Source organism: Python bivittatus, unplaced genomic scaffold, assembly GCF_059951505.1.
Source record: "Python bivittatus isolate LINGU-HERP-01145 unplaced genomic scaffold, Pbiv_v1 ctg000810_np1212, whole genome shotgun sequence".
NCBI lineage: Eukaryota > Metazoa > Chordata > Lepidosauria > Squamata > Pythonidae > Python > Python bivittatus.
Window position 1 is genome coordinate 5086333 of NW_028277111.1, and position 20382 is coordinate 5106714.

General features: G+C 47.7%; 1 protein-coding gene across 1 annotated transcript in view; it reads left to right on the forward strand.

Moving 5' to 3' along the window:
* LOC103050780 (uncharacterized) overlaps nt 1-20382 on the forward strand; it is a 47172-nt gene that overhangs the window by 11379 nt on the left and 15411 nt on the right. The gene's annotated exons all lie outside the window — the stretch shown is intronic.

The following is a 20382-nucleotide window of genomic DNA, read 5'->3' on the forward strand; positions in this document are numbered from 1 at the left end:
CGCTCAGGATTAGAAAGTCCTGCCCAGCAGAACCAACAGGGCAGATGGGAAGGTTTTAGTTTCGATCTCAAAGACTTTAATATGGTACCGTCAAAGGTCCCCATTGCAGGCCGAATGGGTCTACCAGCTGTGTCGGTCACCCGAGCCCATCCCAGACACAAACCTCGAGCACAACTCTTCCTCGTCCCCGTCTGTACGGGTAATAACCCCCGTCCCAGGCGAGAAGCATCCTTTCCAGGGGGGAGGTCGGGAGACCTTGGGCTGCTCATTCCCCATCTTCCCTAACCAATGACACGCGTGTTGCTAGGATTTTCCCATGGGAAGAAGTGCAGCTCGTTATCTTCCAAAACATATTGTTATGGCTAAGTAAGTCATGTGAAAATTGTATTGTCGAAGGCTTTCACGGCCGGCATACGATGGCTGGTGTGGGTCTTCCGGGCTGTGTGGCCGTGTTCTTGAAGTTTTGTTTCCTAACAAAAGGGAAGCCATTGAGATTCACAAACACCAGCACAGTTTCAATAAAAAAGAGGAGAGTCTAAAAATCAACAAAACCTGGCTACCAATCCTGAAAAATACAGCCTGCAAAAGGTCAAGGAACTCAGCTCAACCACCAGGACATGTGAACAGTTCACACAATGAACTTGCTAATCACCCCCAGCAGCCCCTTGTTAACAATTCAATAGAAGAAAAAACCTGCCTAATCCCCAGGAAGATACACACAGATTCAGACACCAAAACAAGCAGCCACTCAGTAACCCACAGATCTCTATAAATAACCACAAAAGGGTCACATCACCCTGGGTACAGAGAGAACTGCTCCTGTCTGTGCTCCTGCTCTCTGAAGATGCCGGTCACAGGTGCTGGCGAAACGTTAGGAAACAAAACTTCAAGAACACGGCCACACAGCCTGGAAGACCCACACCAGCCATGTGAAAATTGTTATTATAATTGTGCACATATACTGCTATTTACTGCCACCTATTGGTGTGTGTGTGCTAGTTACCTATGGGGTGGCAATATAATGAGAGGATTATATGCTCAGCCTCTCAGTAGAGTTATAGCCACCATGTAGTCAGTTTTATGGGTTATGTAGTAGTAACTAATAACCAAGTAGTGTACCTCTTCTCTGAGAGTTTTTGGCTAGAGTCTTTGTTAAGCTTGTGTAGTAGATAAGTCTTGGATGCTAAATACATGAGAAGAAGTGCTTTTTCCTATATTTTGTATGCAACTTGTATTTTACGGAGTTTTACATTTTTTATCAATAAACAACCAGATAGTATATATTTTCTGGCTGGATTTCTTTGGAGGACAAGATATGGACATTGCATTCTGTAAATCTCTCATGCTGATGTGTATTTTTTCCTGGGCAAATTTTCTGGGCGTATTCTGCACTCTGCACAACACGTGTCCCCCAAGGTGTTAGGTGTATCCTTTACACCCGGAGCCTTCCCAGTGAACTCCTGGCCGTCCTCCTCACTCCCTGCTTCTGGACTGAGAGAGGGACAAGTCAAGCAGGCCGGTATTTGCCCAGATAGAGTCAAGCGCACGACCTTGCGCTACCTATTGGAGCACATGAGTCTTGTCAGCCCCACCTGCTTTCTAGGACCTCCCAGTCCTTGGCCAAGAAGGAGTCATGGAAGTCTGGGGGCGGCTGGAACTGAATTTTTAGACCCACAGCCCTGGTCAACAGCGTGGATTGAAACCTAAAGAGGGAGTCTCACACTCACACATCCGCTGGGCACAAAATGCAGAAAAGGGCACTTACCCACTCTGAAGTCTCAGGTTCAAGCAACTGTTTGGCTCAAAACCAAAAGTCCTTTTACTACCAGTGTCGAAGCGGGCAGAGTCCGGGATGGCACCCTCCGGACAAATGGTCTGGTGCCGGCTGGGTGAAGTTGCCCAGGCTCGGTCCATTGACCCGGTTAGTCTCAGGCTCCTGGCTGCCTCGCCAGATTGTATAAAGGAAGCTGAGGAGGTTCATCTCCAAGCCGGGAATAAACACGCAGGCGGTTGCTTGAAGGAGAGGGAGGACTTCTACCATCAGGCCCTCTGGGAAGAGGGGAACCACTGCAAAGCAGGGCATTCCCTCGGACGCGTTGCAGAAGAAGGCCACGGTCAGGGGTACCAAAAGCCACTGGGAGACCTAGGAGGACTGCACTCCCCCAACCCTGGTCTCTCCATAAGTCATCCATAAGTGCAACCAATGTAATTCCCACTGAAGGGATCAAAAACTAAATTGACAATATCTAAATTGGCAATATTAACTTCATAGCTTTAGAGCATGCGCAGAGTTCTCTATAGCCAAGCTTCAATACTAAGAGCACTTAGCAAAATTGCAAGAGGAAGCAACTAACCACAGACGAGCTAGCTCAGATAATAGGGAAAACTCCTCCTGAAGAGACTAAGTCTGAGGCCTGATGAGGAGGGAGGGACCAGAACAAGGGTCTGACAAGGTATAAGAGTTAGGGGGAACTCCTTTAAATTAATGTAAGCAAACAAGGGTGGGGAATAATGTATTCTGCTAAAGTTTCTTTGACTGGCTGAAAAAACTCATCTTCTTTATAATGGTAATAAGTTCTGCCTTTTTAAAAATACTATACAAGGCTGTGGTTTTGTCTCCAAGGGGGTGCCACCCTGCTCTCTCTTGGTGCATGGTGTGGGCACCCAGACTTTTGCTTGGCCAAGTAAAACGCTGCTTAGAGAAGTCCCTGCTTGAAGTCTTCTATTTTGTGCTGCTGATTGATTTCAGGTTTTCTGGGTAGCCGTGAACCTTACACCATCCTGTATCCCGGCCGGAAACCGATTGCCAAGGAGCCAAATCGTCGGCTTCTTCTAAGGCTCTCTGCAGTTGCAGAGCATCAGCCCTTTCAGGCAAGCCAGGTCAGGAATTGGACACCACAGAGCCTGTTGGAGCTCTGCGATGTTCTCGTGGGGCACAAGGACAGCAGCTTGAAAGCCTTTCAGAGTGTCCCACTGACCACTTTTACGGGATGCAGAATCAAGGCAGGATTATTTTTACTCTCTTAAGCAAGAAAAATGCTGAATTCCATTTCCTGTCTGCTGCTTTGCTATATCTGCCCCCTCTACCCGGGACGCAACTTTCTCCAGAAACTCTCTTAAAAATGGAGGCTTGGAGATGTTCTAAAGTTGTTGAAAGCAGGTGGATGGAGAAGGCTTCCTGATCAGGGGGGACACTGAAACCTTATGGAAAAGGGCTCTTAGTTTCCATCATATTCACTTCCTTACATTTGAAAACCAAAGGGATAGCACAGACATCCATGAATGTTCACACATTTCTCCCATTCAAACATCCTGTCTCCATAAGGGTCGAGGCCATAAAGACAAAGGGGGGGGGGGTGCCCTGAACTCTGACTAGTATCCAATAGGTCATCAGGAAGATAAATTTCCCCAATCATAAGAAGGATCCAAAACTTATGCCAATTTCAACCAATCATTTGTTAATTGCTGTATCTCTTTGTAAGAAACATGTATAAAATTGTCTTCTTTGGGCGTGCGGGGGGGGGGGTTCTCCTCTGCCTTAAGCGGGGGGCAGCTGACTCTATTGGCAAGCTTTCAATAAAACTTTAAAATCTCAGCTGGTACTTTCGTGTTTGATCTTCTGCCAGACTGAATCCTAATTGGGGAGAGTCAGAAACTCTCAAATTTTGCTAACAGAAATGGGGGCTCGTCCAGGATCTTGCTAAGTGTCCAGTGATCCTGAAAGGGGGGAGGCTCTTTGGGCCCGGTGACCCCTAAGGGATCCACAAAGGGAAGGTCTGACGATTCCTGCCTGGGAATTTCCCTTGAGCTGCGCCAGAACAGGTGAGTACATTCGGGTACTCTGAGCAGGATTTCCCAGTTAAGTGATCCTGAGGGGGGGAGGCCCTTTGGGCCCGGTGACCCCTAAGGAATCCCCAAAGGGGGAAGGAAAAACCGACAGTCCGGGTAAAAGGAACGGGGTGTGTGTGTGTCTATTGTCTTGTCTCCCGGAGGTGACCAGGACTGCTCAGTGAACGGGGTATAGATGCCCCAATTTTGGCACGAGGTCTGAGACCAACGACTGCCAGAGTTGAAAGCCAGTGTGCTCCGTTCGCCAGTAGCGTGTCCCGCCTCGCAGCGAGTGACGGTGTGTGTGTGTGCGTGAGTGAGTGAAAGCAACCGGACCAGGGAAGAAAATCCTAGCGCTAGGTGTACAGAAGACTTCTGGCATGGGCAGCTGTGCCAGCAAGCCACACCTTCACAGGGGGACGCCTCTTGGGTGTGTAATGAAAAATTGGCGAGCTCTGGGAGATTCCCGGTCCGGAATGACAAAAGAAAGATTAATTTATCTTTGTAACAAAGATTGGCCATCTCAAAAGGAAATTCTCCCTCCGTGGCTGGAGGAGGGAAGTCTGGAGGCAGAGAACATTGGGGCGCTGATTGATAGGCGCAGACTAACTCCAGGCAAAATGGAAAGAGGAGATTTGGCATATGCAGGATGCTTTGCCTCAATAATGATGAACCCAAAATGCTACCCCAATGATGGGACTGTGCTAATAGTTCAGCAAAAACCTCTGAAACTCCATAATCCATATGGGGATGCAAGCTCTGAGGAGCCAAAAAGGATCCTTTATGGGTCTCTTGAAAGCATTTTGCCAGCATACCCCACAATCCCAACTGCACCCCCAGAAGCTCAGCCTTCTTTAATGGCCCAACAAAGGGACAGAGCCGGGGCAAGAGGAGAGCCGAGTGCCTCAGACATGGGGGCTCAACAGTCTTCTCCTCCCTGTCCTCCTCCTCCTCCTCCCCAATGTGACATACTGTAGTTACCAGTCAGGGAGACCAGGAAGGGGGGGGGAGGTTCTTCCAGTCGTATGGACAAGGAACATTTTCCATCACCCCCAGAAGATTTTGCTTTCTCCAGGGAGGAAATAGCTATGAAGGAGGGAGGAGAAGGAGAGCAAAGTAAAAGATGTTTTGGGTTGGGAACCCCCTAAAACCCGGAGGCAATTACAAAGTTTCTTGGGCTTTGCCAATTTCTATTGCCAATTCATTCCGAACTTTGCACAAGTGGCTTTGCCGTTAACAGATTTACTAAAAACGAAAGGCAAAGGCTTAGCGAAAGCTCAAAAGCCCGGGGCCCCATTAACATGGACAGAGGAGTGCCAAAAAGCATTTGAGGCTCTAAAAGTTTTGTTTATGGTAGAGCCTATTTTAAAACACCCAGACCCTGACAAGCCATTTGTAATTCAGGCCGACGCCTCGGACGTGGCAATAGGAGCTGTTCTGCTCCAGAAAGATGAACAGGGTGTACTCAAACCCTGTGCATATATTTCTCGCAAATTTACTGAGACAGAACGAAGGTGGCTGGTTTGGGAAAAGGAGGCTTTTGCAGTACGCTGGGCCCTTATGACCTGGAGGCACCTCCTTGAGGGGGGAGCTCATCCTTTTGAGGTGTGGACAGACCACAAGAATTTAGAATCTCTCACAACTCCATGGAAGTTCTCTCCCAAGCAAGTACGCTGGGCCCAATTTTTCAGTCGATTTAACTTCACTTTAAAATTTTTACCAGGAGGGAAAAACTTTTTAGCCGATGCATTATCAAGATTGCCTCAACATAACAGCCAAAGGGAACAGATGGTCGCCCCGGTAATCCCTAAAACACCACCTCAGACAGAACCTGGCTCGGTGGCCCTAACCAGAACTCAAGCAAAACTACAAAAACAAAAACCTACCAATGAGCTGCTTCAAAAAATAAATGCTGCTTTAGATTCTGATGAATGGTTCCTGAATAATAAAAATACCCTTACCCATGACAGCCAAGCTTGGTGGATGGGAGACAAACTTTATGTTCCACTTACAATTCGTAAACAAATTCTAGAAAAGGGACATGATGACAAAACCTCAGGGCATTTTGGATTTATAAAAACCTTACACCTATTACGTAGACAATTTTGGTGGCCAACCATGAGGAAGGACATTTCTGACTATGTTTCTACATGTCCTGTATGTGCAATGTCAAAGAAGAGAGGGGGAAAACCTTTAGGCCTAGCATCTCCAAAAAAACCTTGGGAAGAAGTTTCTATGGACTTTACTGTGGATTTACCTCTAAGCAATCACAACACGGTAATTTGGGTTGTCGTTGTTCTGTTTTCTAAACAGGCGCATTTTGTTCCATGTTCATCAATTCCAAATGCTAAAAAATTAGCTAAACTGTTTATTGCACACGTGTACCGCCTCCATGGCGCCCCCAAGAGGGTGATTTCAGATCGCGGCCCACAGTTCACCTCCAAATTTTGGAGGGAATTTCTCACATTAATTGGATCTACTCAAGCCTTGAGTTCCAGTTTTCATCCGGAAACGGACGGATCTACGGAGAAAATTAACTCCTTGTTGGAACAATATTTAAGATGCTTCACTAATCATCAACAGGATGATTGGTCTGAACTTCTTCCTTTTGCTGAAGTGGCCTATAACAACACAGTGCATCAGAGCACTGGTTTTACACCATACAAAATAGCTTCTGGCCAAGACTTCCCGCCTTTTCCAGAATTACCACCTAAACACCTTCCTGAGCTCTCAGCAGACCAATGGATAAATAACATTACAAGTCTGTGGCCACTAATTGTGAAATCATTAGAAAAAGCAAAAAGCCAACATAAAAATTCCCTGATAGAAAACGCACTGCAAACCCTCCTTGGAAGGTAGGCGACCTAGTCTGGCTTTCTACAAAAAATTTAAAATCTTCCCAACCATCTAAAAAACTTGCTCCAAAATATGTCGGGCCTTTTCCAATTGAGAAGGTTATAAATCCTGTGGCATTTAAATTATCGTTACCAAAACATTATAGAAACATTCATCCTGTTTTCCACGCGAATTTACTAAAATCATTCAAGCAATCTGAAACTTGGCATCCAGAAACAGCTCCACCAACACCCATCATGATTGAGGGACAAAGCCATTTCGAAGTAAAAGAAGTCTTGGACTCTAGAAAATACAAAGGCAAACTCCAATACTTGATTCAATGGAAACATTTTCCCAAAACTCATCACGAATGGGTGGACAGTATTAATGTTAAAGCCCCTAAACTAATTGCTCGCTTTCACTCAAAATACCCTGATAAACCTAAGTAACCAAATTACTGATTATTGTAATATCTCTATGTTTTTCCCAGGTTTCCCAGAATGTAAATGAAATCTCAGATTTCCCAGAATGTAGTTATATTCTTTCTGTTGGAGGGCGGCATGTCAGGATCTACGCAACCCAGAACCTTCGATTGGTTTTATTTAGCTTTTATTGCTAACTGTACTTTTGCTTTTATTGTTAACCATAGATTATTAGTGCTATGCTGGGAATGTTATTCTAACCCGTTTGCTTGACCTGCCATAAAAGGGGGGAAGAGGAGGCCAGGTGCTGTTATCTCTATCTTGAAGCAGACATCCAAGGCCAGGAGGTGTGAGAACTGGTGCAAGGCGCAAAGAGCTGAAAGCGGGAAAGAGAAACTAAGGAGGGGGGGAAGTTGGGCTTAAAAGGACAAGGTTTTGCTATGTAGAATTAGACTCAACAAACTATGATGCTGTATGCTTCTCCTGAATAAAGAAATCTCTGATGGAACCCTTGGTCTCCAGAGGATTTACTGAACTTTGGGATTGAGTGTGCAGACTCTGACATTGGGCTAGTTCTCCTCCAGTCACCAGAAGTAAAACGGCCCTTAAGGGAAAGAAGGGACAGGAGGAGGAGAGGGATGAGAGGGAAGCAAGGATGCTCCCTTTGAGAGAACAGGTGGTGGTGAGACCTAATGGTGAAACCACTAAAGCCTATGTATACAGTAGCTACCCTTTTCCACGGCAGACCTCTTTAATTGGAAAACTCATACTCCCTCATACTCTAATGACCCGGAACGGATGACCCAATGCTTTGAGGGGATAATGCTCTCTCATCAACCCACTTGGGGCGATGTAATGCACCCATTGAATGTTCTCTTGACAGAGGCAGAGAGAATCTTAATTTGGCAGGCTGCCAAAATGTATGGGAAAGATAAACGGAAGGCTGAGGATAATCAAACTTATGTACCTGTAGAAGACATACTGAGAGACTCCAAGCCAGTTTGGGATCAGGGCCAGACTGGAGAACACCAAAGGTTTTTGTCCCACTTCTGTGAGTGCATTCTTGAGGGGCTCCAAAAGGGCTTCCCAAAACAGCTGGCGAGCCACAAAGTGTATGAGATCTTTCAAAAGGCAGATGAGAATCCAGCTGACTACCTTGAACGCCTTATGCGAGCCTACCGGCAGTATACAAACTTAGACCCGGAAAGCGAGGGGGCGAAAACCATGCTTAATTCTGTCTTTATTCCAAATTCAACTCCTGATATTAACAGAAGGCTGAATAAGATGGATGGGGCTTTAACTGCCCCTATCCACACTTTAGTTGAAGTGGCTTTTAAAGTCTTTAACCACAGAGCTCAGGAGGAACAAAAGAAATGGACAAAGGATAAGAGGTCCCTCATTGCTGCCTTACAGGGCGTTGATGAAGAGGCAGGAAGGGGGAGAGGGAGGGGCAGAGGCCGGGAAGCCAGCCTTCCCTGAGAAGAGACCAGTGCAGGATCTGCAGAAGGACGGGGCACTGGGGTAGAGACTGCCCAGAAAAACAGAGAGGCGCCCAACTAGCCCTTCGAACCAAGAATAGCGCCTGACGGGGTCCCGGGGTTTTTGCTTTACCCCCCGGGGACCCCGTGGTAGAATTGATGGTGGGGGAACAGCCAACTCAATTGTTAATAGATACTGGCGCCACGTATTCTGTCTTGACTTGCATCCCCCAAACAAAACCCACTTTGTCAATGGCTAAAGGAAAAACTGTGGTTGATGCCTCAGGGAAAATGGAAAAGGTGGCCCTGATGGAGTCTGTGCCCATAGAAGTAAACGGAAAGAGGCTGGAGCATCAGTTCCTTTATATGGACAAATGCCCTGCCAGTCTTTTGGGGTGAGACTTATTGATGAAATTACAAGCAAAGATTGAGTTCTCTGATGATGGTTGTACTGTCCAATTTGGGACGCAATTTTATTTTAACACTTAAAAGCCAGCCGTGCTCAAATGGATTAGATGAAATCATAGATCAGGTTGTCCCCTGGGTGTGGGCAGAGGGGTTTCCAGGAAGGGCGAAGAGAGCCACCCCAGTAAAAGTACTGTTGAAACCTGGGAGGGGCCCTGTGAGAATAAAACAATATCCCTTGAAATTGGAAACAAGAAAAGGTCTCCAGGAGGTGTTGAAGTCCCTTATTGCAACCAATTTAGTGGCACCCTGTGAATCTGAGTTCAATACACCAATCCTGAGTGTTCCAAAAGGGGAGGGGAAATACTGTTTGGTTCAGGACCTCCGGATCATTAATGAGTTAACACAAGACATTAGCCCTGTACTGTAGTTCCTCACCCATACACCTTGGTGACCCTTATCCCAGGGACCCATGAATATTTTTCATGCCTGGATCTTAAGGATGCATTTTTTACTATTCCGCTTGATGAGGCATCCTGGAAAATTTTTGCTTTTACATGGGAAGCAGTTCCTGGCTGTAATGAAATCCCCTCTGGAAGGTATTCCTGGCGATACCCTCCATGGGGGTGGAAGAATTCACCCACCCTCTTTGGAGAAGGTTTAAGTGCCATCCTTCGGGATTGGACTCCACCGACAAAGTGCAGAGTGATCCAATATGTTGATGATATTCTGGTGTCTACTTTGGACAGGGATTCGTGTAAACTGGTCACGGTAAGTCTCTTAAACTTCTTGGGATGTGAAGGATTCAAAGTTTCAAAAAGCAAGGCACAGATTGCGCTGACTGTGATTGTGTATTTGGGATTTGTACTTTCCAGAGGACAACGGCAACTGAGTCAGGAGCGTAAGGAAACAGTCTGCCGGGTGGGCCTACCAGAGACGAAAAGGCAGTGGAGAACTTTCTTGGGAATGACGGGTTTTTGTAGACTCTGGATCCCAAATTATTCCATAATTGCAAAACCTCTATATGAGGCTTTGAAGGGACCTGGTGAATGGGTTGAGGCAACTCCTGAAATGAAACAGGCTTTCAAAGTACTGAAAGAAAAGCTTCTTTCGGCGCCTGCCTTAGGCTTACTCGACCCGGAAAAACCACATGAACTGTTTGTGCTTGAGAGGGATGGAATGGCCCTGGGGGTCCTCACTCGGCGGATTGGGAGCTGGCGGAGGCCGGTTGCCTCTCTCTCGAAGCAACTGGACCAGGTGGCGAAAGGCTGGCCGACGTGCCTTCGAGCAGGGGCAGCCACCATATTACTCTCTAAGGAGGCAGGGAAGTTTACCCTTGGTGCTCCAATTACAGTTCATGTGCCTCACGCTGTCACAACGGTGTTGGAGCAGAAAGGGGGTCTGTGGATTTCAAACGCCCGATTGGGGCAATATCAGGCAGCCTTATTGGACAGCCCGGAGTTGCGTTTCATAACCAGTACTTGTCTCAACCCGGCTACCTTACTCCCAAAACCACAGCCAGATGGTGATCCGATTTTACACGATTGCATTCAGACTGTAGATCAGGAATTCTCTAGCAGGCAGGACTTGAGGGATGTCCCCATTAGCCACGCTGACTGTGAATTCTTCGTTGATGGGAGCAGCATAGTCAGGGATGGGCTTTGGCGAGCAGGATATGCAGTTGTAACAGAATGGGAGGTAGTGGAGGCTAAACCCCTCCCTCCCGGCACCTCAGCTCAGCAAGCCGAACTAATTGGCCTCACGAGAGCTTTCCAACTGGGAAAAGGAAAGAAAACCAACATTTTTACTGACTCCAGGTATGCCTTTGGAGTACTTCATGCCTTTGGAGGGATGTGGAAGAATAGAGGGTTTAGAACAGTGGAAGGGGAGGAGATTAAAAACCTAAAGGAAGTTCAGGCCCTCTTCGAGGCTGTGCACCTGCCCCTCAAGGCGGCTGGGATGCAGGTGAAAGGACGTGGAAAGGCGCTTCAGCAGACGGAAAGGAACGGGAACTGACTAGCCGATGAAGCCGCTAGGAAAGTGACAGAGCCTCAGGCAGAGGGGATCATGGTGGTTAATGGGGTGCCAGACCCATCTGCGGGGCTGCCTTCGAATCCTAGATATTCCAGGAAGGAAAAGCGAAGAGCACTGGGGGCTGGGGCAACTTGGGACGACTCCGGCTGGCTCAAAACAAAGGATGGTCAGCTGGTGATACCACATGCCCTCTCCGGGTCACTATTGCAGCAAAGGCACCAGCGAACACAGGCCAGCCCATCGGCGCTCTCTCGGCGCGTGCAACCCTGGGCTTCCATTGAGGGAATCGCTCAGGAGGGCTCAGGAGATTTGTGAATTGTGCTTGACCTGCTGCAAGAATAACCCAAATACAGGAATCAGAAAAGGACCCATGGGCACTCAACCCAGGGGCAATTGCCCAGGCATAGAGGATATCGGTATTGCCTGGTGTTTGCGGACTCTCTAACGGGGTGGCCTGAAGCGTTCCCTTGTAAAACCAACCAGGCTAGGGAGGGAGTTAAGACTGTTTTAAGGGAAATTATACCACGACATGGAATCCCTTGGGAGGGATAATGGGCCGCACTTTGTTGCTACCATCGTTCAGGAGGTGGCACAATTTCTTGATGTGCCCTGGAAGCTGCACGCCTCTCATCGCCCACAGGCGTCGGGCCAGGTGGAGAGACTGAACCAGACAGTAAAGGCACACCTCAGGAAATTGTCACAAGAAACTAAACTAGGCTGGGTGGATTTGCTCCCACAGGCATTGCAACGAATTCGAATCTTGCCTAGAGGAAAATTGGCAATCAGCCCTTGAAGCTCTTTATGGGCGCCCCTATATAGTCACTTCCCTACCAGGGCACAAGGGGAAGGAAGACCTGAAAAGCGGGGAGGGGCTGATTTGAAGGGGTATTTAATGGGGATCTCTGTTTTGTTGCACGGAAAATAAACGGGTGCTCTTGGAGAAACAACTCCAGTCCTTGTCTGAACCTCTGCATCCATTTCAGCCCGGGGATTGGGTATATGTGAAGGCGTGGTCTAAAGGCTCAGACCATCTGTCCGAAAAGAGGAAAGGGCCACCCCGGATGATCTTGACGACCCCATCCAGCCTGAAGGTTGAGGGGATCCAAGCGTGGGTGCATTACCAGCACACAAAGGCTGCCTCTCCGCTGGGTGACAGCGTTGTCCCCTCACAACATCAGCAACGGAAACGAAAAGCCCAGTGGAAAGTTCAAGGACTGGACGGCCTCAAGCCGGTTTTCTCAAAGGGACACTAAAGACACTGAATACATTTATGGGCAATGAAGGTTCAAAGCATCTTTGACTTGTAAGGATTTGTAAGGACACTCCTTGCCCTTCCCGATTTCCGGAGGATCCGGTGGATGGAACAGAGAACAGAAGGGGAGGTATTTGGAAAATCCAGCATGTCGCTCTTTCTTTTCTGTTTGTCATTTCTTTTCTTCATTTCTCAGGTAGTAATCGCTGACTGGTCACATAATACTTTGATACAACTTCATAATTTGGTTGTTAATGAAACCAACCCTCCTGCTTGCTGGATTTGCAGTTATTTCCCTACTCATAGCCAGCAAGGGTTAGTTGTTTTGCCAATACCCCTAGGCTTGGACAGAGGGTATAATTACTCAGTTCAGAGTTTTAACTCAGGCTATGCGGATCCCAAACCTTTCCAGTTTCTCCACCCCATACCTGTTGCCCCTTTTTGTTTTCAGAAGAGGGGGGGAAATGATTTTGTTGGGGACTGAGAGGGGTGCGTGTTTAAATTTCCATGGGATAGTCCTGGATGGTTGCTGTTTAACAAGTCAGTTCCTATATTTGATGGTTCCTTTACTCGATGGCTAGAAAAACCTTTTCCCCAGGACTCCTTTAAATCAGGCACCTTTCTTCCGACTCTCAAGATTATTCTACAGGTTCTAACATCTAAACGACTGATCCGTTTAGGTTCAAGAGTCTGGTGGTTATGTGGCAATGAGGGATTTAAGGAAATGCCACCTGCCTGGTCGGTGACTTGCACTATAGGGTGGTTATGGCCTGGTGGCATTCATATGGTGCCAGTGGAAGCCATTCGATACTCTACTAGGCATACTTTCCACCAGGAAAGGAGAGCAGAACACCTAGAATGGTCTACGGGAACCTTCATTGGCAGGAGTCTCTTCCCTGCGGTGGGAGTTGCTCAGAATTACAAAGATATACATAAACTTGCCTCCTTTCTTTACAACACTTCTATGGCATTGGAAAATGGGAGAAAATTACATTGAATCTGGAGGAACACTTACAAGATGAAGTCCTCTCCCTTAAGGATGTGGTCCTCCAGAATAGGACGGCCCTAGATACGATCTTGAAGAGTCAGGGGGGTGTTTGCATGTATATTAATCAGTCATGTTGCATGTTCCACGACCAGACAAAAGGACTCCTGGTTGACCATAAACTGATTGCTCACACTGTGGCAGAAATACGAAAAGATAGAGAAGAGTATCTTAAAGACTGTAATAATTCTAGGGGGGACTGGTCTTGGTTAACCTCCTGCCTGCCTAATTTTTCATGGCTGCGCTCTCTTTTTATTGGCTTAGTAGTTGTAATTGTTTGTGATTTATTAATCTGCACATGTCTGTACTGCTTCCCCATCTTTATTTCTACACATAGCACCTGTACACGACCAAGTTCTCTGCAGAAAAACAAGTACCTTGCCTTGGTACTGTATGGCACCTTTTATTTCCCAAGTCTCAATAAAGCCAAATAAAAAGACTTGAGACGAGGCTTCTTTAAGATAACAGATGTATTTTGATCAAGACACAGCTGGGTGAGCCCAATCAACACATTCAGAAGAGATGTTGATGAAATCACACCTTACAACACAAACATCAGAGACTTTATAGACATGTAAATCTGTAATCAGATAGTACATCCCCTCACACCCATACAAGGGATTTTTGGGACGGTCTGAGCAAGTGAAAGGTGGTTCTTAGGAAGGTAAACTTAAATGTAACTTATTCTTCTGGTTACCAAGAGAATGGCATACAAGATTTTTCTTATCTTTTCTCTGGAATGCAGGGCCCCAGGACTGTTGCAAAAGCTTGGTAAAACAAACAACTTGTATTCATCTAATTGTTTCTTCAAAGACAATCGGGCATTCAGCAAAGAGATAAGGGGGGGGGAAGAAGAAACCAGTGCTCTTTACAAAGCAAAAGCAAGTTAACCCTTTAGAAATAAAATAGAGTGCACTGTTACAGGTATGGTTAAACATTATGTGAAGCATATATAAAATTGTGTATATATAAAATATAAAATTGTATATATATAGAATATAAAATTGTGTATCAAAATAATGCCCTTCATTTCCTCCCTTTGCTTTTGAACATAAGATGCTTCTTATGTAGTCAGTTTCACAACTTGGGTTGTGACCAAGCCAGCACATCTAGGTGTTTGTGTGGCTGGTAAAGTCTATGGTTTCAAATCTTCTGTTCCTGAATTAGGCCTCTACCGGTGGACCTAATTAGTCCTTGAAAAGATCTGCTGGTGAAGCTAGAGAGCGCTGCAATTTTAGTTTAAGTCCATCAACTGAGGAAACTTGCCAGGTATCTGGGGGTTCCTTCACCTGCTTGATCCTGGATCCATGCACCCAAGCTTTGATGCCTTCGACTTTTACAGCAGTGGGTGTGCTCAGGAGTACTTGCTTCGGCTCGGACCACTTTGGATCAGTGCAAGATGGGAACAGCTCCTTCACTCTGACCCACTGGCCTGGCTGGGCGATGGGTGGTACATCAGGAGCAACTGGCAAGGCGTCTCGAACCTGTAGTGAAATAAAAGATAGGACGTGCGCCAGCTTCTGCAAATATTGAGAAATGTTCTTTTCACCTGTCCATGCAGTTAGCACTTCATGAGATACAAACGGTCTCCCATAAAGCATTTCAAAAGGTGACAACATCAGTGGCCCTCTGGGCATGGCCCTAATACGTGTTAAAGCAAGGGGCAGCATCTTTGGCCAGGGGAGCTGAGTTTCTTGACAGAGCTTTGCAAGCTGAGTCTTTAAAGAGCGGTTCATACGTTCCACTTTGGCTGAAGCCTGGGGCCGATAACTGGAATGTAGATGCCAAGGAATGTCCAAGAATTTGCTAACTTGTTGAGTGACATCAGAGGTAAAGTGTCTCCCATTATCTGACTCTAACCCTTTAGGGACTGAGAATCTTGGGATGATGTGTTCCACCAGGGCCTTGACCACTTCTCCTGCACGTTGAGATGAGGCAGGAAAGGCTTCAGGCCATCCAGAGAACAAATCTACAAAGACCAAAAGATGATTTTTGGGTCCCTTTTGGGAAGCTCAGTAAAATCCACTTGCCAGGCTTCTCCTGGGTATTGAGCAGTACGAAGGTGGCCTGAAGGAGTAGATTTACCACTCCTTGGATTATTTCTGTGGCAGATAGCACATTGAGCCACAGCTGTTTGGCAGAGGTGCCTCAGCTTCTTGTTACTGTATCTTTGAGAAAGCCACTTGAAAAGAGGTTTGGGGCCACAATGGGCCATAGCATGACTTCTTTTGACAGCCATCCATAGGATTTGAAGAGGTAACTGAACACGATTGTTAACAATCCACCACCCATCCTTCCACTTTCCTTGTGGATCAAGATGATCTCTTTGATCATAAAGAGGGGGTAGTGGGTGATCAGGCTCTATAGGAATGAGGGGTAAAAGCTGGTGAGTTTCTGCAGGCATGACATCACCCTTACGAGCAGCTTGTTTGGCCCAATAATCAGCAGCACGATTGCCTCGGGAGATTTCACCTCGATCAGTCTGGTGACCTCTGCAATGAACTATAGCTAATTGAGTAGGCAAACGCACAGCCATAGCTAGTTCTTCAAGCAGTGGTTTCATCTTCAGAGCTTTTCCATCTGCCCCCACATAGCCCCGGGCTTTCCAGAGAGCTGCATGTGTGTGTGCAGCTAAAAAGGCGTATCTGCTGTCAGTGAAAATATTGGCTGTCTGCCCTTTGGCAAGATAACAGGCTTCTATAAGGGCTAACAGCTCAGCTGCCTGTGCTGACCAGTGAGAGGGCAGCTTACGTAACAAAATAGGTCCATCAGTGGTGACCACAGCCAAACCTGTCTGGCGGACCCCATTTTCAATAAAGGAAGAACCATCAGTCCAAAACTGACATTCTGCCAAGTTAAAAGGTTCAACTTGGAGGTCAGGGCGAATTCCAACAATAATCTCTAAAACCTGATGGCAGTCATGGGGGCCTTCCGATGAGCTAACCTCCTCTGATGGTCGAGGCAGGAGGGTGGCTGGGTTGAGCTGCTCACAGCGAAACAATTTAACTGAATCATTTTCCAAAATTAAGCTGGCATATTTAGTCAATCGGGCTGAAGTGGCCCATGCAGGAAGTTTTTGTTCCAGTAATGTCTGTACAGAGTGGGGTGTATATACATCAACTGTTGCTCCTAAAGAAATCTTTTCTGTCTCTTGAATTAAAAGCGCTGTAGCTGCAATTGAGCGAAGGCAAGCAGGCCAACCTTTTACCACAGCATCCAGAGTTTTGGATAGATAAGCAACAGGAACCTTTTCCGGGCCTAATTTCTGGGTAAGGACTCCTAGTGCACATCCTTGCTTCTCAGTGACAAATAAATCAAAGCCTTTAGACTGATCAGGAAGAGCAAGGGCTGTAGCTCTAGCAAGAGAGTCCTTTAATTCCTGCCAAGCAGATTGATGTTCTCCAGTCCATTCCCAAGCCATATTTTTCTGTGTGAGTTGGTACAGAGGCTTGGCAAGGAGGGAATACCCAGGGATCCAAAGTCTTGCATATCCAGTTATGCCTAGAAATGTTTGGAGTTGTTTGATGTTTGTTGGCACACTTAGGGCTTCTATAGCACTCAGGCGACTCTGATGAAGCAGCCGAAGGCCCTTCTTGAGTACAAATGATGCGTTGAACAAGATCCACATATTGCTGTGGAGACTCACGATAAGGAGGCAATCCTTCTCTCCAGTTAAATAAATCACTGGTAGTGAAAGGAGTGTGAATAAAAGCCAATTGGTTGCCCATTGGTACTTGTCTAAGAGGGGCAAGGAGATTAGGGTCCTGCCCCCGTAGTGGAGCAACAAAAATATCAGGAGAGTCCGTGTTGTAAACAAGTCCTGTCCTGGTATGTGAAGGGCTACTCACAGCCACTGGTGACTGTGAAGCTGCCACTAAAAATTCTTGAGAAGCTGGCTGAAAAGCAGCTGCAGAGGTTAAAGGCAGTGGGGGGGCAGTCCCAGCTGCGGGGGCTGCTGCAGCAGCAGAGCCAGTGGGGGCTGGCGATGGAGATGCCTGAGGAGCTGATGCAGGAAGCGGAGGAGGGGCCGTTGGAGTATGTCAGAAAACGACAGACACGGGTTCGGTTGTCCAGTAGACAGAAGTTTTTATTGGGCACGTTTGCAAAGGTGGGTCCCTCCTGCAGCAATGGAGGAACCCCGAAGCAAGGTCTGACAGGTTTTTTATACCCCCTATCTGTCCTCCCCCTCCTACGAGGGCTTGGCTCACAATCTCACCTTTTTTACCGCCCCGGAGCGCCGCTAATTAACCGCAAAACCGCAGACATTCCACTCAATCAGCGCAATACACATTCCAATCCCCACTTGACCCGACAGCCGCCCCCTGCCGTTTCTCTTCACTCTGGTGCGAACGTGCCTCTTGCCTGCAGTCTTTCCTCCCTCCTGCCGTCCCTCTCCACTCTGGTGCGAGTGTGCCTTCTGCCCATCCTCCCTCCTGCCACCCCCCCAAGGCTGCCCCATGGTGCACAGCGCTCTCCCTTAGCAAACATGGTTCGTTTGAGGCCCTCACTTCTCCCAGCCATCTCACAATCACCACTTTTTCTTTTCACGCCTCTGTTGGGCCTCAAACCTGGCTAACAGGATTGCTCCCTCGTCCCGGACCCGGGGCTTCACACACTGGGACAGGTAATTCCCACAAGCAGGGAGGCATTGCATTAAGCAACATACTAGGACCAGTAAGGCAATGAAGCCAATGGCTAGTACAGAAAGTTGTTTTAACCAAGCAAAGTTAGGTAACCAACTAGTGAGCCACGACCAATTCCATCCCTCTGGATCCTCGGATATGCGAGAGGCTAAGGTCTTCAACTTGGCTAGTTTTGCTTCAATATAATTCTCATTGTTGGTTAGGTTAAAGCAACAAAGACCTTGAAAAGATTCACAGCCTTGTCCTGCCCTTAATAGGAGATAGTCTATAGCTATCCGATTTTGAATGACCGCCCTCCTGATCTCAGTGACTTCTTCAGTGAGGGCTGCAATGAGAGAGGATGTAAGGTTGACACTTTTAGCCAGGAGGCAGGCCACCTTCCTTAGGTCCAGGTAAGCTCTTCCGCTTAGTGCAGGAACCCCTACTAAGGAGAGGGCCAGAGCCATGGCTTCTGTTTCGGACAAGAGTGTCACATCACTCTCACAATCAGATGGCAGCTCCCTTTTTCTTTTTTCTTTTGATGGGTGCGCTTGCATCGGAGGCAGGGCATATAGAGAGGTCAGGCGCCCTATGGCACAAGGGTCCCCTGAACTATAGGCTGGAACATAGGTGTAAGCTTCATGTCCACATAACAAAAAGAAACCTTTAGGTAGGTATAGAGGGGTTGAGGTGTAAGGGATATTATAGACCCCTCCACAAGTGAAAGCAGGACCTTTTGAGGGCAGTGGGTGGGTACGGTTCTGGGTATTGTTGAAATATACACATTGAGTTGCATTGGTTATCCCCAAGAGATTTAGAGCTATTTGCCTTTGATTAGTCCAGGGTCTTGGTGTGGGAGAAGACCCAAAATGATAGAACATCCCCCCCCACGGGGGATCATCCCCAGTGATATCAATATTCGCTATCTGAGTAACATTCTTCAATGCTTCCAAGCTGATGGGCATTCCAAAGAAACAGGTGGAGGTGACACCCTTCACAGTCAAGAGTTGCCCCACACAAAAAGTTGTGCTGTTCAAAGCTGTCTGTGCCAATTCTACAAAAAAATTGTTGTTAGAGCTGTGCTGTAGAGCATCTAAGCAGTGACATAACAGAATAACCTGGATGCAAGCCTTCATGTTGGTCATCTCCTCCCCTGCCTTAGTTCAGTTCCTTTTAAGTTTTACTTTGAGTCCGTCTCCCGGTTGGGCAGTCCACTGTCGGGGGTCGGGAGCTCGCTTAACCCGATGGTAGTGGGTCCAACCCCCCTGTCGGGTCCGAACCGCCGATTCAGTTGTCAGGAGAACTTGGTATGGTCCCTCCCAAGACGGCTTCAGTTTCTCATCCTTCCACGTCTTTATCAGGACCCAATCCCCTGGCTTGTGGGGGTGTTGGTCTTCCAGCAAGGGGGGCCGCTGAGCGAGGAGTCCCTGTTTTCTTAAAGATAAGAGAGATTGTGACAGTACCAGGAGATACTTTCTCAGGAAGGCATCCTTTAGCTCGGGGATAGGCTCTCCCATTGGAGCCAGGAAAGGTCTTCCCATCATCAACTCGAACGGGGAGACCCCCACATCCTTGCGAGGGGCTGTCCGCATTCGAAGCAGGGCAACCGGAAGTGTCTGTCCAAGGTAGCCCTGTTTCCAATCCCAGTTTGGTGAGATGTTGCTTCAATACCCCGTTAGCTCTTTCCACTTTCCCACTGGAGTCAGGATGCCAAGGGGTGTGGAGTTCCCATCGAACCCCCAGGCTTTGCATGACCTCCTGCAGCACCTTGTGGGTGAAGTGGGTCCCCCTGTCAGAATCCAGACTCTCTACTATCCCATACCGGGGGACGATCTGTTCCAGGAGAACTTTTGCTACTACCTGTGCAGTCGCCCTCCGGCTGGGCACTGCTTCCACCCAGCCAGTGAGGTGATCTTTGAGTACCAACAGGTACTTCAACCCAGCCACAGGAGGGAGTTCCGTAAAGTCCACCTGGACTCGCTGAAAGGGCCATACTGCCAAGGGCCTTCCTCCCCTCTCCCTTCTCCTCATGGCTTTGCGATTGGTTTTCTGACAAATCAGGCATTTCCAGCACACAGCCTGCGCCTCTGTCCACATCCCCAGGCTCCAGTACCACGGCTTTACAGTGTCTATCAAAGCCTGCACCCCCCAGTGAGACCCTTCGTGCAGTTTCTCCAACATCCCCCTCATGTCAGCACGGCTCACTACTGGGGTCCCCTCAATTGTAACCCAACGACCTGCTTCCTCCCTGCAACCTTCCCTTTCCAGCAGCACCTCGTCCAACTTCCCCGGCGTCCAAGCCGGAGGTTCTTCTATCTGGGGGATTGCAATCATGATGGCAATGGGGACACCCTCCGCTGCCTCCTTTGCTACTCGATCAGCAAGTCGGTTCCCTCTTGCCTCCATCGAGTCCCCCTTCTGATGTCCCATTATATGCACCACTGCAATCCTGTCGGGTTCT